The sequence below is a fragment of the Rattus norvegicus genome, chromosome 15 (assembly GCF_036323735.1).
Source record: "Rattus norvegicus strain BN/NHsdMcwi chromosome 15, GRCr8, whole genome shotgun sequence".
Taxonomy (NCBI): domain Eukaryota; kingdom Metazoa; phylum Chordata; class Mammalia; order Rodentia; family Muridae; genus Rattus; species Rattus norvegicus.
The window spans coordinates 8,970,599-8,987,044 of NC_086033.1; the positions used below are offsets into that span (position 1 = coordinate 8,970,599).

General features: G+C 42.7%; 1 long non-coding RNA gene across 1 annotated transcript in view; it reads right to left on the reverse strand.

Annotated features, from left to right (window-relative positions):
• The window catches only part of LOC134482078 (uncharacterized), a 53,555-nt gene extending 51,596 nt beyond the window's left edge, over positions 1–1,959 (reverse strand). Inside the window, exon 1 of the long non-coding RNA XR_010058090.1 lies at positions 1,808–1,959. This is a non-coding gene — a long non-coding RNA (uncharacterized LOC134482078). The remainder of the gene's footprint in view (positions 1–1,807) is intronic.
• Between the last annotated feature and the right edge of the window lie 14,487 nt (positions 1,960–16,446).

Consider the following 16,446-nt stretch of genomic DNA (forward strand, 5'->3'; position numbering starts at 1 on the left):
ACTAAGATTTTCAAATAGTCCTAGAAGCAATTTTAGCAAAATTATTGCCTCCTTGGGACTTATATTGCTAAACATTAAATCGATTTAGCAATAGTTAATAATATCCAATAATGCCTGTCAGTGGGGGAAATGCAAGTGAAATGAAGAGAAAACTAGGGGTGCTTTAGTTATTATTGGCGTTAAGCCTTATTTTAATTGCAAGCCAACACAATTAGATAAGAAGTAGAAAATAAGAGGTGGAAACATGGCTCAGCATATAAGAGCACATAACAGAATCTGGTTGCACAAACCCACATCAGGTGGCTCACAAACTCCTGTAACTGCAGCTCTCAAGGATCCAACAACCTCTTCTGGAATCTTCAGGCATCCTCACATGTGTAATGATTGCACATATACACAGGAATATATGTACTTACTACACACAAGAAATTAAATGTTGTTAAAAGAAATGGAAAATAAAAATATAAATGTTAAAATCTGAAAAAAAAATTCTACTTACACATGATGTGACTATCTCTGAATAGCCCAATATATTCTATTAAAATCATTAAAACACTGAAGTGTGTTGTTAGCATTAATATACAATATTATGGAATATGTAAAATTACATATTAGATATGCAGTATGTACAATGAATATTATTTATTCACTAATATTTCCATAACTTGTATGTACTATGCTTCTAACACATACTAGGAGGTCAAGCAATCCACACAATAAAGAGAAAGAGACTAAGGAGTGGAATGCAGAAAGAAAAAGGGACTGAAAAGTGGAATGCAGAAAGGTATTACATTAGCAGAGAGGTCTTTAGGATGGTGAGCAGGAAGGCAATTAAAATGCAGGGCTTGTGTCGCCTGCACACTGAACCCAAAGCTAATCTCTTCTTCCTCCACAGTAGGAACTAGACACTCATTGCTGGTTGACACCTCAAGGTTGAACTCCATCAGCTCGCTTCGTCCTCAGAACCTCCCATTATTGCGTCTTTATCACAAGCAAGTTCTCCACACGGGAATCCAGGAGAGCATTTAGGTGATAAAAATCTTCATCAAACTTTCACCCAGTACTGGAGCTAATTAAAATGGAGTAGACTAATAAACCGAGTCTAGGATGAAAAGATAATTAGAAAATCCCTAAATGTAATTTACCTTTTAGATAGAATCTTTCGTGCTGCATATGTGTTCTAAGTTTGTTCCTTTCCTTCACAGTTGAGCATAATTTCACACTGAAGACTTAACTCAAGGCCACTACCAGCTTCTGTCAAGGCAGAACCCTACTGCTATCTATCACCTTCATTATAACTGATTTTATGAGATTTTGTATTTCTTATCCCTAGTGCTGGCATTTTCATTTTTCAATTTTTCCTCTTATTTTTACCAAATAAAAAAGTGCAACAAATATTTAACCATTTCCCCAAACTGCAAAATTCAGCCACTTGTTTTCAGGGAGTCATGTCAGCGTTCTAGAAAGTTTTAGTTGTGAGGGGTTGTTGTTGTTTTGGTTTATTTTTTGCCTGAGAGATGAAAACTCAAACCTGGCAAATGAAAAATGTTTACAAGAATTGGATATGAACATATGAAATCCCTGAGACATGAAATTAAAAAAAAAAAAAAGACAAGGATCATTACATTACAGGAACAAATAAAATTTGATTAAAAAATGCTTACAATAACCACTTCAACAGCTAAAAGTAGAAGAAAACTATTTTAGTTTTCTGTTGATCTGTAATAAATGGCTCTAAAACAAATTAGCCTAGGAAAAAATTTAGCTCTCACGGTATCACCTACCATAGAGTCAGAAAAGGCCTTACCTGAAAGACTTTGACTTGGCATTGTGGAAACTGCAGTTAGATGGTGGCTGGAGTTAGGACCTCAGGGTACAAGAACTATTGACACTGAAACTAACGTCTGCTTTGTCCTTATACACAGTCACAGAGCTTCTACGAGTGACCCCCTCCGTAGGCTAAATTTGGTTCCTCACAAATGACAGCCTCAAGGCCATTAGGCTGCTTGCATGGCAGCTGAAGGCCTTAGAATGAGCAAGCATTGCCTCTAGAAGAAAATGAATGTTTCTTCATGGTCTTGCCTCAGGAGGGGATGACTCAGAAATCACACACCATTATTCTGCTGTACTCAACAGCCACACCCTTCCCGGAAAAAAAAAAAAAAGTGGAGACAGTTAGACTTGAACACATGACCGAAGTGCAGTAAGATTTTGGATAAATATATGTCTTGGAATTTGACCTTACAATCACCTTTGAATAAGCAATCAACTATAAAATTTTCTAAGATGAAGCAAAGCTCTCGTGGAGAGTTGCACAACTTCATCAGAGGAATGGTTTGACATATTCAGATTTCATCCTTTTTTGATAATAGTTTTGGTAATTTTGTGCATGAGCACAGTGGACTTAAATAATTTCTACTGTCATCTCTCCCACGCCCTCTCTTCCGTTAACTCACAACTGAATTAATGACCTCTTACACAGTACTACTTAGTCCATCAAGCATTGCTCATGCATACATGTGTTTAACACACACTACTTGAGATTGGATAACCTATCAAAAAACCTTACCTCCGGCAAAAACTTACTCTCTGCCACTCAACAACCATGATTCCCTATATTTCTTCGTTTACGGATAGAGATCTGCGAAATTTCTCCCATCGCTTCTTGGCATATGGACAAGGGTTGTCACTATGTGGATCTTGTTTACACAAATATATTGTTGAGATTTCATAGATGCATCGTGTCTAGAAAACACCGCACACTGTCTCACAGCAGTCATCCTGGTTCTACAAACTTTCCGCCCCTTTCACAATATCCCCTGAGCGTTGGGTGTAGAAATCACGTTGCCGATGAACTAAGTGACCCTGGTTATTTCCCCTCTGCATTTTTGATCAGCTGTTAGATCTGAAAAGCACAATGACCAGCCTGACAAGTTATCCCCAAAGCTTAAATAGTAACACATGTCTTGGGGGTAACCAACAGGTTCTAATTAGAATTAATCCCTGAACAATAGGAGAGAATTCTTGCCTGTTGTGGAAACCTACCCAAGACTCCTGGCTGATAAAGTCACAGAACCGGTCATTTGTTTCTAACTATATTCTAAATAGTTCTACAAATATCAAAGTATAGCTTTCACCCCTCATTTTAAAAACAGCTTCATTTCTTGCAGCAGAGGCTATTACAGAGATGTTTAAAATATACTATCCAGCAGCAATTGATAAAGAACCTGAAATTAAAACAGTGATGAGTACCACCACACTCCTATCACAATAGCCCTATATAACTTTCTGACAGTACTAAACACTGAGCACATAAGCATGCCTGGGGGAGGGGCTCAAGAATAAACAACAGGAGGAGAGAGTTGCCTAGAGTCAAACATAGTCATACTGAGCTTCTGTTCTACCCTTGTTTCTTTTTCCTTTTTTTTTTTTTGCTTTCACTGCATAGAATAAATCAATAAGGTAAAAGCACATTTTCTACTGGGCTATTAAAGGTTATTCTGTAGCTACTTAGTTATGTGGACTTAGCAGGGACAATGTAAATCAAATTTTCCTGCCTTTACAATTCACTGTGAAAAGTCACACTAAGTTAATGGTGTTCAAATTCAGAAAGAAGCTTGGCTTGCAAAGCCTCTCAAACTCCAGGGACACAGATACGATCCATTTCCCATACACTGGGCAGATAATTCCATTCAGACCTTTGGGCAGCGTGAGTCATCCCTGTATAAAGAGTAACTCCTCTTACTCCATCCACCAACACTGTTGCTCCATCTGCCAACCCATACTCGTTAGTTGAGAACTCATTTTCTTGTTACTATCGAGTGAGTTTCCTGATATGTAATTAAATTACTGACTCCACATGTTTGCCAGATCCACATTCAACACACTTCAAACTATTACTTTTCACAAAGATTAAACACATGAATATTTAGCAATGTTTTTTGTGAGGAAGCATTTAGATACAGAAGGCACAGTGTGTCATACCAATACTTTTAAATTTTTTATTAGATATATTTCTTTACTTAGATCTCAACTGTTATTCCCCCCTTTCTGGGTTCCTGTCCGTAAGCCGCCATCCCCTCCCCCTCCCCCATATGGGTATTCCCCCCCCATACATCCCCCTTACTGCCCCCCATATTCCCTTGCACTGGGCTTCCCATTCCACTGGTGCCCTAACAAGGCTATCCTCTGCTACGTATGCAGTTGGAGCCCTGGGGCAGTTCACGTATAGTCTTTCTGTAGTGGTTTAGTCCCTGAGAGCTCTGGTTGGTTGGCATTGTTGTTCTTATGGGGTTGCAAGCTCCTTCAACTCTTTCAATCCTTCCTCTAATTACCCCCAAGGGGATCCTATTCTCAGTTTGGTGGTTTGCTGCTGGCATTGACCTCTGTATTGGACATGCTCTGGATGTGTCTCTCAGGAGAGATCTATATCTGATTCCTTTCAGCATGCATTTTTTAGCTTCATCAATCTTATCTAGTTTTGCTGGCTGTATATATATGGGCCACATGTGGGGCAGGCTCTGAATGGCCGTTACTTGAGTCACTGCACTACACTTTGCTTACACATCCCCTCCTATGGATATTTTTCCCCTTTTAAGAAGGAATGGGAGCATCTGCATTTTGGTCATCCTTCTTCTTGAGTTTCCTGTGGTCTGTGGAGTGCATCTTTGGTAATTTGAGCGTTTGGCTAATATCCACTTATCAATGAGTTGCATACCAAGTGTGTTTTTCTGTGATTGAGTTGCCTCACTCAGGATGATATTTTCTAGTTCATTCCATTTGCCTATGAATTTCATGAAGTCATTGTTTTCGATAGCTGAGTAGTACTCCGTTGTGTAGCTGTACCACATTTTTTGAGCTATGTAGAGCACCAATGCTCACTTGAAACAAAGAACAGATACTCTGCTGATTCTTAACAAAAAAAAAGTAAAAATGGAGTCTAAGGGCCAAAGAGCTGAAAACGTTTAGGATAAAATTGTGGAAACCCTATTCACTCTCATTAAATTTTGATTTGGGAGCCTATGTGTGCGTGTGTGTGTGTGTGTGTGTGTGTGTGTGTGTGTGTGTGTGTGCGTGTGCGTGTGTGTGTGTATGCATCATATCTGTCTGCATGTGTCTTTGCATTGTGCTTCTCTCTGTTTGTCTGTTTGACAGTGTTGACTGTGTGACTGACTATGTGTCTATTCATGTCTATGTATGTAACTGTGTTTCCATATGTGTCTGTGACAGCCTGTATTCCTGTGTGTGTTCCTCTATGTGTGCATCTGTGTCTGTGTGTCTGTGTTTGTGTGCCTATGTGTCTGTGTGCCCTCATCCTAGAAAGATTGAAAGAAGAAGGCTTGCCCACGGTTAAGAAGCTCTGATGGGACCACAAGGGTGACACTGAGTCCTTGTGTCCCTTAGTCTATGTCTAAATACAGACCATGCCCAGAAATCCCATGATCTGCTGCACGGATTCACAAACGCAGGCACCTAAAGTGCCAGGCAGCAGACTCTCAGGCCTCGTATGTTGAACATCTTGGTGGAGGAAGTTGCCCTCCATAGCAGATCCAGAACCAATGAAAAGAATGTAATTATAATTGTCAAAGAAAACAGTAGCACCCTCTAGGAGTAACAGTCAGGAAGTGGCAATGCTCAGTGTTGCTGCAGGTTCCAGATGGATGTCTACTACCCACCTCTGTCGATGTCAGATAATGTTAGATGCCAGCATGGGCAGCAAGAGCAGTAACATTTATTCTCCACTTCTGAGTCCAGACTCCCACCTCAAATTTAGGCTATCATTTCCTTTCCTTTTTAATGCAGTCTTTTTAAGTTTTCTGTTGATTCAAGAAATGTGCCCTTTAAATGAGAAATTCAGAAAAATGTCTAGTCATGGAGCAATTTGTGTAGGAATCTAGACAATAAATGCAAAGAACAAAGAGCTGTACCTGTGCCCTCCTCCAGTGTCTCTTACAAGTCACAATGGCAGAGGAATGCATTGGGACAGCAAAACTGCAAAGGATGCAAGATACGTAAGTGCTGAGAGGTTGGTGTCCTCTGCCTATCTGAATGAGAACACTTGATGACCTGGTAAGTGTATCTTCTTGTGCCTATACATTCTTTCTAACTAGGTGAGAGGAAGCAATTTGACTAGCCTTCCAGAATCAGACCAAAGAATTCATTTTAAAGGAAAAAATTAAGCACAGTTGCCTGTGAGTGTGACTGGGCTGAAGGAGCCATGAAAAATCTATGGAATGAATTGCAGTGGGACTTTTAAAGTGTCCACAAGCAGCACAATGTTCTTTATATTCTTCAGCTTTTGGGAAACATGGCTTGCTATCTGTATCCCTAGGATTTCCTATTCTGAAAATGTTCTACATGCAGATGCTTTCCCAAAGAGCCACCACTGTGAATCTTCTTTCACAGGAACACTTCTGAGAAATAGCCCTGAAATTGTAGTCAAGATGAAGGATGTACATTAGTGCTGGTATCTATTTCGGCAGATCAGATTCTGAGTGAGATTTTAGAGGTAGCTGTTGCCGTCAGGCATTAGAGTCCACTGCAGGCTCTCGTTCTCTTAACTGGACAAATCAGCTAGATGAGAAATCCCCTTTCCACAAGAGCAAAAGAAAAAGAGACATTCTGCACAGTGGTGACACCGGGTGGGCCAGCATTGTGGAACACCCTACACCTCCTTCTCCCATTCACTGGTTGAGTGGGCTTAAATTTGTTTTATGGGCCTGGGAAGACCTACTCACAACACGGCCATGACCATTAACTGCTAGCTTCAGCACATTCTCTGAACACATGCTAATCTCTGATGAGTGGCTCATTAACCTCCTCCACTTATGCCATTTCAATTATTAAACATTTATTGAACACATAGTAGATCTGTACATTACAGCAGTCCCATACCTATACATTCATCTTTCAAGTAGAACACTCAATAGAAACAATGACATCAATAAAGAGGCTGAGAGATCTATCCTGGTGCTGAGAGGGAAGGCAATGTTAAAAACAGAGAATGAATAGGAAATTTCACCTTGAATATTCTTAATGTAAGGCCATGGTAAAACCACATTTTAACTTATTCATTTTAGGGGAAGAAAGTAGGCTGAATTCTATCCCTTGTTCTACAGATTCAAAGGGCTTCCAAAGTTAATTAATGCTTCAAACAAAATGAAAGAGAAATTTTGTCTGCATCACAGAACAGTTATTTACAAGTACTTCTGGACACAATTTTCAAACAAGCATTATATTTGCTAAGTAAGCAAAATCCAGGCTTGCTAAGCCCGGTGTAGTGCTCATTACACTTGCTATTAACCACTCATTAAGACCAGTCCTAAAGCTAGGAAAAACCCACAGGGTGATTATGCTTATGTGCAATGGAGCATGGTTCCATTAAAGATTACATAAACTGTATAACTCAAAGCTCTGGATGATCATTGCCTCTTGAGTCTGTTGCAAGGACACAAGACCACTTCAAATTTTCATGGGCCTGTAAGTGACCAGTCTGGTCATAGAACATCCTCAAGCCTGGTCTTTCTTCCCTAAATGTGGCTCTAGTAATTATTATCAGGCTTAGAGTGCTTGCTGTGGTGTGAACAGCCCATACAACTTGACTGTTACTACCTCTTCTCATGATAGTCATTATTCTACCTATCAAGTCAATCCAGTAAGTGCAGTAGTTAAGGCAGAACTATAGCTGGACAGAGGGGAAAATAGGCTACCCCCATACTTCAGAAGAAATAAAGAAAATTAGAAAGCACTGTCTATGCGCAGCCTCACTTTAAGGTATTACACTAACAAACTCAAGAACTCTCAGGTGTTCCTTACAAATATAAAAAGAATTCTAGAAGAGACTCATGTCAGTCTCTTGTGTCAGCACCCTCCCTTTACAGATGTACTAGTGAAACACCATGATCTCCATGTAGTTTGTCAGAAACAAACAATTTTTATTCTGTCCATTTATTTGTGCAAGAAAAGGGGAGAGTGGGGACAGTTTCACAGTTTTCAAAGCCAGGTTTCTTTTACATATATATATATATGAAAACATTTAATTGGGACTGGCTTACAGTTTCAGAGGTTTAATCCATTATCATCATGGCAAGAAGCATGACAGCATGCAGACAGGCGTGGTGCTGGAGAAGGAGTTCAAGTGTTCTACATCTTGATCCAAAGGCAGCAACAGAAGGCTCTTCCTCACTGGGCAGAGATTGAGCTTCAAGCCCACCACCCCAGGTAACACATTGTTCCAACAAGGTCACAGCTATTTGAACAAGGACATAGCTCCTAATAGTGTCACTTCCTATGGGCCAATTATTCAAACACACAAATCTATGAGGGCCAAATCTATTCAAACCGCTACACTCCCTATAGGTGAAGCCATGATTTGTAAAGAGGAATATATTAAAGCCAGTGACACACACATTATAGTCACATCAGTCGCTCTAAATCTTGGGCTATATTAGAATCACCTAAGTTGATTACAATAGTCCCTAAACACATGGTTGAATAAGTTGGAACTACCTGAGGAAAACTTTGTGCTTTGCTTCAAGGCTCCAGACAATTCCAATTGCTACTTAACGTGAGAACAACTGCTCTACATTTTTTTTTCATTTTTTCGTTTTAATTTACATTTTAAATGTTATCCCTTTCCCTGTTTCCCCTCCAGAACTTGCTATCCCATCCCCCCAACCCCTGCTTCTATGAGGGTGCTTCCTCATCCACCCACTCACTCACTCCCACCTCCCCATCCTAACATTACCCTACCCTGGGGCATAGATCCTTGACAAGACCAAGGGCCTCTCCTCCCATTGATGGCCTACAAGACCATCCTCTGCTACATATGCGTCTGGAGCCATAGGTCCACACCTGTGTACTCTTGGGATACTGGTTTAGTCTCTGGAAGCTCTTGGAGAGGAGGAGGTGAGAAGAACAATCAAAGCCAGGTTTCTTGATCTTCCTAAGTGCATTTATTATCCAGCTAAGAGGTATAGACACCAATAGCTTTGTACAGCTGACTCAGTATCCAACCAAGACTCAGAGGACATCGTTTTCCCTTAGAGTAAACTTTCAAAGTCAGGACTATTCTGTTAGGTTGTTCTATTGTATTTCTCCTTTAGCTAAACTCAAGACACCACAGTATTAACTTACCCAACGTCACCCATGAGGTTTCCTCCTGGACCATTCTGACTAGGGAAAGCAGAGAATGGACTACGACAGACACACAGACACTAATAAGAAACAGTGGGGGTCATGTGGACTGTGTCTACATACTCTGGTAGAGCCACACCATAAGCTACAAGCCCAGCAGTTTCATCAGTCACTGTGCAGAGTAAGGGGTTAGCTAGTTTGGGTGCGAGGTCTCTGGAGGTGATCATGCATGGGCTGTAAGCATCCAGGATGAGGAACCTGCAATAGCTAGTTTTTGGATACACTGATCAATCATTCCTAAACACTAGCCTTGAGACCAAAAACGGTTTTGCCAAGTCCAAGCCTGACCCGTTTGGGGAAAAGCTTTACCATTGGTCCTAGGCCTTTGTCAAGATTTTCCTCCATTTTCTAAACTTGCCAGCAGCAACAGTTTTTTCAAATGTCAAATAAATCTCTTCGTATGATATCTATTTGTTCAGCAGGTAGTATATCTTGGATGAAATTTCTCCCCAAAGGGCTGTGTACTAGAAATGTAGGACACCACATAAGGGTACAGAGAAGAAAGGAAGAGTTTATGAGAAGGGACTAGACAGGAGGTCATTAGGTTTGGACGGACTAATGCATCCTCTTAAGAAACTGGGTTAGGTTATGTTGTGACTGGACTTTGTCTAGTGGGAGTGAATTGAATCTGAGAATTAGATTGTTCTTGTGTATGTCACCTTCTCTGCCCCTGTGGCGTGTGACCTCTCTTACAGCTCTTCTGTCATGCTGAAGAAGCATGAGGCCCCTCAGTTGATGGCAGGTGACTCTAGTACCCTGCTTTCAGAGTCTACAATATTGTGAGTGAAAAAAAAAAACACTTTCCTGTATAAATCACCATTTTTCTGTTATCACAACAGAAAATAGACCAATCAGCATATTCTTAGTTTGAGCATTTCCATTAACCATTTCAGATAAGAAATGCTCAGATTTGCTTTGAGGTGGCACGAGTTCGTAATTAAATACAGATTATTTTAATGCCATTTTATGTTTGAAGCTGAAAATATTTGAACATTTCTAGACTAAATGTCACACAAAAAAGATGGGACAGCTTTTCACTCTGATCTTGGCACAGCTCTCTTTGGAGAGCCCATTTGTGAGAAAAGTAATTTTCTCCTCCAGGAGAATATTCTATTTTGTTCTTGTTCCACCACCTTCTCCCAAGTAAACTTGTTCTTCCCCTTGAAGCAAGTTCAGCATTTGAAAAATGTCACTTCATGTCACTCTTTCTAAAATGATTTGAGCTTTGGCAGTTTCTGGCTTGCAAGTGACAAATGACCATTGCTGGTGAGGAAATGGAGGAAAGTTGAAACATATTTGGAGCTGCCCCCGTGACAGATGACTGCAGACACACTTTCTGGAAAAGACCATCCAGAAGGAACCATGTATAGGGGTTTTGCTAACCCTAGCTAATCAGTCACTCTGCCTAAACCAGGGAAGAAACACTGCAAAGGAGCTGGGAATCTGGTCTCCATGCTTCTCATCAGGCAGCAAGGAACACTTAGTAGGCTATTGATCCATCCCTCCTGTAAAATAAGCGTGTCACACAGTTAAAATTAAAGAGACTCACCCAACCTTTGAAATGCAAATAAAGAAATATATCTAATAAAAAATTTAAAAAAGAGAGATTCACATTAGCCTGAAGAAAGCAGAGATAACCTTAAACAGGACAGGATGAGACATGATTAACAGAGACATTTCACAAAAACAAAAAGAGACCTGAGAAAATAAAACCTCTTCTCTAGACTCAATTTTTTAATGTGAGAAAGGTGGAATCATTAATCATAATTAATCAAAATTAATCATAAATTTTTAAGGAAGGATTTCAACCTTTGAATGAACAAAAGTAATGTGTATGTATCAAAATCATGCATTGTGCATTCAGAGAAGAAATACCTTACTAAAATGTTTATAATTTTTTACTTTTTATTAGTTCTTTGTGAGTTTTACATCATGTACCCTAAACCTACCCATCTTCCCATTTCTTCCTACCCACCCTCCACCCTTGCAGACGAACCCCCCAACAGAGAAAAATTCTTGTTATGGAGCTATGGTGTGTCCTAGTGAACCCTTCTGTCCACCCTTCTTTTCTTGCAAGTGTTCATTGCAATGACTCATTCGGTCTGGTACGAGGCCTCTGACTTCTGCTACTCCATCAATCCTGGATCCTCACTGGGTCTCCTCTTGGATATCCCATTGTTGCATTGTGTTATGGAGACCCTGTAGTTTTGCATAGCAGCTCATCAATGAGGTAGATGTTAGAGAAATTCAAAGTCAATTCAGAGCCCTGGGTATGGGCCTGAGAAGGGTCTGAGCTGGTCTGCCTACCAGCTCTCCTATTCTCAAGCCTTTGGAGCTGGCTCACCAGCAACCTCTACAACTAACCAGGGCCAGCTTGACCCTGCTGCCCAGCTGAGGTACAGGACCTGCTCTCTCAAGTGTTTGCAGCTGGTAAGAGTCATGACCAGTTATGCCATCCTTGTGACCCAGGGCCAGCTCCCCCACCTTCAATAGAGGAGAGATGCCTGTGGCAAGGGGTGAGGGAGGAAGAGGAAGATGGTATCTCTCCCTCATCCACACCATTGCCCAGCAGACAACAGGGCCAGCTCTCTTGCGCTCATACCCTTGGGGCGGGTTCGCCTGCAACCTCACATCCACGGGCAGCTCTGCTGTGCTGCTCAGGTGAGGGCATGGACAGCTCCTCTGCCCTCATGACTCCAAGGCTAGCTCTCTCATGGGCAGCAAGTGGCAAGCGGTGGAGTTGGGGAGGGCATCTCTCTCTCTTGCTCATGCTGCCACACTGCAGAAAACTTGTTCAGCCAGATCTCCCATGCTCACATCCTGGGAGTTGGGTCACCTCATCCCTGACATCCAAGTTACCTCTACTGTGCTGCTCAAGTGAAGGGCAGGGACAGGTCTCCTTCTCTCATGACCCTGTAGGGACCAACCTTCCCTCCTGCCACACATGGGAAGAGGGAGGATATTTCCCTTGCTGATGCTACCACACACAAAGAGGCAGGGCTAGCTCTTCTACACTCATGCTCTCCTGCTCAGCTCTCCTGAGTGATCCAGCAGTTGAGGGGCAGGGACAGCCCTCCTGATCTCCTCACCGTGTTGGGGCCAGCTCTTCCTCCCATTGCTGTTGGTGAGGACAAAGGGGAAGAGAGGGAATGTCTTGCCACCTCACAACAGACAAGAGACGGATGGCTCTGTCCTTCTTATACCCTTGGGATTGGCTCAGTCAGAATTCCTACATTCAGGGTCATTTCTACTACACTGCCCTGGAGAGAGGCAGGGCCTGCTCTCCTGAATGCTGCACCATGTGAGGGACAGGGCTAACTCTTTGGTTCTGATGGCCTCAGGGCCTTCTCTTCAGCCTGACATAGGTGGCAGGGGTCATCTCTCCCTACCCATGTCATCCCTCGACTGACAAGTGGCAAGACCAGTTCTTCCTTTCTTACACCCTCAGGACTGGCTCACCTGCAAGTCCCACATCTAGGGTCAGTGCTACTATGCCAGCTAGGCAAGGTGCAGGGCTTGATCTCCCAAGAGCTGCAGCTGATGAGGGGCAGGGTCAGTCCTCCTGCTCTCATGTTTCCAGGACCAGCTCCCCAATAAAACCCAGGTGAGGGGAAGGGGGGGCAGTTCTGCACAGCCCTCAGACATCAACATTTCCCCAGGTTGCAGACCAGACCAGGAACAGACATCCACATACCTGGTCTTTGGTGGTAACAGACAAACCTCTGCTGCTGCAGGACCATGAACCCAGACACAGCCCCCAGTAGGCCAAGACCACACCATGGTCCCAGGTAGCATCACCAGTTACTCACATCAGGCGGTTCCTCACTACCCTTGAGTCTCCAGTTCTGCCGTTCTTCATTGTGTCCACATCTGTGGGACATAAAACCATGCCAGGAAGTTTGGTAAGGTAGAGCAGGTCGAGACCTGGAGCCTCAGTGGGCACAAACCTAAGGCTTAGGTGACTCCCAGCTGCCTGCCAGATTCTTGACTTGGAACGCCTGTCGTGCTTCTTACATAAAAGAGATATGACCTGTGGTCAGAGACTCAAAACAGAGTTCTTCATGCTAACGCGATACAAAGAGGCCTGGAGGGCTTAGCCAATAAGCTTCCCTTCCCAGATATTCCTATCTGCAAATCTCAAGCCCACCCTGAGAAATGGGGTATGGTTTTACACATCCATTTTACGCCATGACAGTAAACTGTTTGGAATCATGGACTGGCTCTTTTCACCAAGATCCACCATGAAGAGCCATGAAAGAGGCTTTTGCCCTACAGTACCTCAGCCTAATCTCCTGTAGAAAGTCTCTCTGCACTCCTAGCCACAACTGCCACCACCAAGCCTGAGCCTGAGAACCACACAGCCTCTTAGCAGGCCTGGGGACCTCCAAACCAACTATGGCTTTCCCACACCTAAGATGATGTTTTCCCACCCACAGAGCGGTACCTTGGTACTTCCCTATGGCCCAGCACCACTCTGGGCAGCAGCGTGGGATAAGTGCAGTCAAATTCCCTGCATTCTGCCTCCCCAAGCAGCTGTGCCCAGTGGCGGAGGGGCCCACAACCCCACATACATCCCTCTGTGTCCCTTTCTCTTCCATTTCCCCACCCCTTGCTCTTCTTAGTGATGCCAGAGTGTCTGGGGTCCTGTCAGGAGAGGTCTCAGGAGTGCTATCAGGCAGGGGTCATCTAGAGCATGGTTTGCCTCACTGGGCCTGCACAGGTCATATCAGGGTATCTCCCAGTCTGGAGATATATGCAGCTGGATCCGTGGACATATCCATGTGTATTCTTTGGTTGGTGGTTTAGTCCCTGGTAGCTCGGGCACGGAGGTGGGGGTGGGGGCGGGGCAGTCCAGTTGGTTGATATTGTTGTTCTTCCTATGGGGTTTCAGTCCCCTTCAGCTCCTTCAGTCCTTCTGCTACCTCTTCCCTTAGTTTCCCTGGGCTCAGTCTAAGGGTTGGCTGTGAGAAATCTGCATCTGTATTGGTCAGGCACTAGCTAGCAGAGCCTCTGGAGGTTGGGGACAGCTATATCAGCTCCGCTCAGCAAGCACTTCTTGGCTTCAGTAATAGTGTCTGGGATATACTTTCCCCCTCCATCTAAATGGAATCCTCTGGGATGAGGAACTTCTGTATTAAAGTACATAACTAAAACCCTGGCACTTACCAATTGTCTTTCTGAGATTCTGCACTTTGTTGGTCAAAGAGCTCCTTTGGGTCACAGGATCCTTAAACAGACCCATTTTTCTAGGAAGCAACCCTTCATCTGACAGTACGTGACTCTCCTTGTTTCATGATAGGTCACAGGAACTGACCTAAACGTCCATACCAGTGTGGATTCATGAAGTGAGCACAGCATACTCCTGTGGAAAGACAGAGTTACTCCAGGAAGGAGAATCACATTCTGTGGTAAAATAGAAGACACAGATTTGGGTAACAAGGAGTGAACTAAATATTCCTGACCCAAGCAAGTCAGGACAGAAAGGAAGAACCAAGGGTAACATTTGTCACTGCTAAGTGAAAGTGACATAGTAGGCTCACATTTCTTGACTGCCTAATCACCAGTTAGTAGAGCTATTTGGACTATAAGGTATGGACTTATTTTGGAAGGTGTGTCACAGTGGGGTGGACTTTGAAGTTTTGAAAGGCACCCCAACTCCCCCCAGTCTCTCTCTCTCTCTTTCTCTCTCTCTCTCTCCCTCTCTCTCCCTCCCTCCCTCTCTCTCTCCCTCCCTCCCCCTCCCTCTCTCTCTCTCTCTCTCTCTCTCTCTCTCTCTCTGTGTGTGTGTCTGTGTCTGTGTGTCTGTGTGTCTGTGTGTCTGTGTGTCTGTGTGTGATATGTAGTGTAGGCTCAGTGCTGCATATCTATGATCTCAGTACTTGGGAGGTGAAGGAAACAGGAACAAAGTTGAAGGCCAGCCTGGGTCACACATACAAACAACAGTATTTCTTGGTTTTGGCTATAACAATTACAAAGGTTAAAAAATAACTCATAAAGTGTCATCAAGGTTAATAATAAAAAAATCATAAAAACTTGCACAGTGCCTAGCACAAAGTAAGTCTGCAATAAAGCTTAACTGTGAATATTACTATTCTCAGTACTTTCATGTCCATTGATTGGTCAAGACCGCTTTTGAACAGAGATGAAGCTATTTGTATCCTGAAATTAATTCATAATAACATGTAATTTACTAAAATATATAGTTACAATTTTCTTTCATTTCTAGTTCAGAAGAGAAGCTGAAGTTCACAAAGCAATGAATGTACAGATTTCCTGTAATGAAAGGGAATCTGATATTCAATTCACACACAATAGGTTGTGGCTATTAAGTTGGATCCAGCTCTTGACTCATATAACTTGGTGGAATTTTCAAAATATACTTTGCTTTCAAACACTCAGAATCTAGTAGCTCTTGGTGAGGACTGGAGGTTGAGTCATCATCCTCAATTAGATTCTTGCACTGGTCATATGGGTCATCATTTACAAAAGAAAGGAACAGAAGTACTCTGGAAGCCCAGGCATCTGAGGGCAGGATCCTTTGCAGCGTTACACTGAATCATCAGCTTCTGTTTTAAAATAGTAATCTTCGCATCATAGCTGAAGCATTGATATACCAAGCAGTCAGCGGAGTCCTGCTGAGGTTAATAAGCTGAATAGGCATGATTCAATGTTTATAAGTAACTATTCTTAAGGACCTAAGTCATCTGGCCAATAGTCCTTTCCTCAAAATCAGGGATTCTACACAATAATTGGAATCAAACGTTTGCTTTTTTTTTTACCAAGAAGAGGCAAAGAGGAAACCTGTAGTGAGTTGATTAGAGAAAATATTGATTTGAATGAGCAACTCCCCACGGCCAGAAAGTGAGACTCAATCATGGTAGAGACTGGGAGGAGTGTGGATTGAGCTCCAGTTCCCTTTAGGACACTGAGCAGTAATGAAATAACAGTTGTGTGTCATCAGGGGAGGACTTTGACAAAAGACACACCTGCTCAGCTCCTAAGGCAAGAACACCTTGAAGCTAAAGAAGGCCTTGTGATAATGATTAAATGCATAGCCAAAGTCCAGGCATCTTCTCAGATTATCAAGGAAAGAGAAAACACAAGCCACCAACCTTATCCTTACCAGCATCATGGAGGAAATATTTCCCTTCTACCCTAAATTATGTGGAAAGATTACCAACTACTATTTGCATTCTCCAGAGAAATACAAACAGCAGTGTGTGTGTGTATGTGTGTGTGTGTGTGTGTGCG